Below are 1,504 nucleotides of genomic sequence, written 5' to 3' on the forward strand. Positions count from 1 at the left end.
TCTGTGTACTGAAACTATTTCCTGAATCTACTTTTAAACTCTTCCCTTTTTTAGCCTCATGTTGACCATTGCTTAGGAAACACCTAGGGCATGATGGGTGCCATATAAATTCCCAGCGGAGGCCAGAGAGTAAATTACCCCAAATCAGCTTACTGCCTTTAGGCAATAGATTCTTCCTCTTCCCCGACCCCTGTAATTTTACATGTTCCATAATATGTGAACTTAAGCCTAGAAAAATTCCTAGAAATAAAAATACAATTTACAAGCTGACGCTATCTTGCCCTGTCCAGTGTGGCTCAGACAGTTGGAGCATCACCTCATACACCGAAAGGTCTCAGGTTCGATTCCCAGTTGGGGCATTTACCCAGACTGCGGGTTTGATCCCCGGTCGGGGCATGTATGGGAGGCAATCAATTGATGTTTCTCTCTCACATCAATGTTTCTCTCTAGCCCTTCCTTCCTCTCTCTCTACAATCAATAAAAGCATTTTTTTTTTAAGTTGATGCTATCTTTCCACTTGGATATTTTCCCCAAAGGTTCTAAAATGAGCAATGAAGAATATATGTAAAACATAAAACCTTTCATCTTAAATGGAGGGAGAGATGCTAAGAAAATAAGTCTTTGAAGTATGGCTGGACCCCAGCCTTCTGGGGTCTCCCCAATAATGTGAGTAATGTGGGATTTCTAGGTTGGGAGGGTGAGAAATGCTCAAGGCAACCGTGAAAGTGTGTTGGCCAAGGAGCTAAATCCAGAGGCCACAACTTCCACAGCAGATTTTGGATGCTGCCTGTCACTGTTCGAGCTGCCATCCTACTTCATTTCACCTGTTATGAAAGTCTATTTAGAATGAATCCTGGGCTGGGGTTTCTTTTCTTTTTGTCCTTGGTTTCAGGCTAGCTCTTTGTTCAGAGATTACTGGCACTAATTTCAGTCACACCCACAGTTTTCTTGGTGATGCGTGAAAGAATTGGCAGAATTTAGTGTAATCTCTACCAGGCCTCTGGTTCCTTCTCTCTGGGCATCCTGTTGTTCAAGGAGGTTCGGTTTCCACAGCAGGCATCAAGAGCGTGAGTCCCTGCCCTAGCCATTTGGCTCAGTGGATAGAGCATCGGCCCTTGGACAGAAGGGTCCCAGGTTTGATTCCGGTCAAGGGCACATAGCTCGGTTTCAGGCTTCATCTCTGGCCGTGGCCCTGCCGGGTGTAGGAGGAAACAACCAATGTGTCTCTCTTACATCTCTCTCTCTCTCTTCCCCAACTTTCTCTCCCTCCCTTCCACTCTCTCTAAAAATCTCTAGAAAAATGTTCTTGGGTGGCCCTAATTGGTTTGGCTCAATGGATGGAGCGTCAGCCTGCGGACTGAAGGGTCCCGGATTCAATTCTGGTCAGGGGCATGTGCCTTGGTTGCGGGCGCATCCCCAGTGGGGAGTGTGCAGGAGGCAGCTGATTGATGTTTCTCTCTCATTGATGTTTCTGGCTCTCTATCCCTCTCCCTTCCTCTCTGTG

The sequence above is a fragment of the Myotis davidii genome, unplaced genomic scaffold, assembly GCF_000327345.1.
Source record: "Myotis davidii unplaced genomic scaffold, ASM32734v1 scaffold419, whole genome shotgun sequence".
Taxonomy (NCBI): domain Eukaryota; kingdom Metazoa; phylum Chordata; class Mammalia; order Chiroptera; family Vespertilionidae; genus Myotis; species Myotis davidii.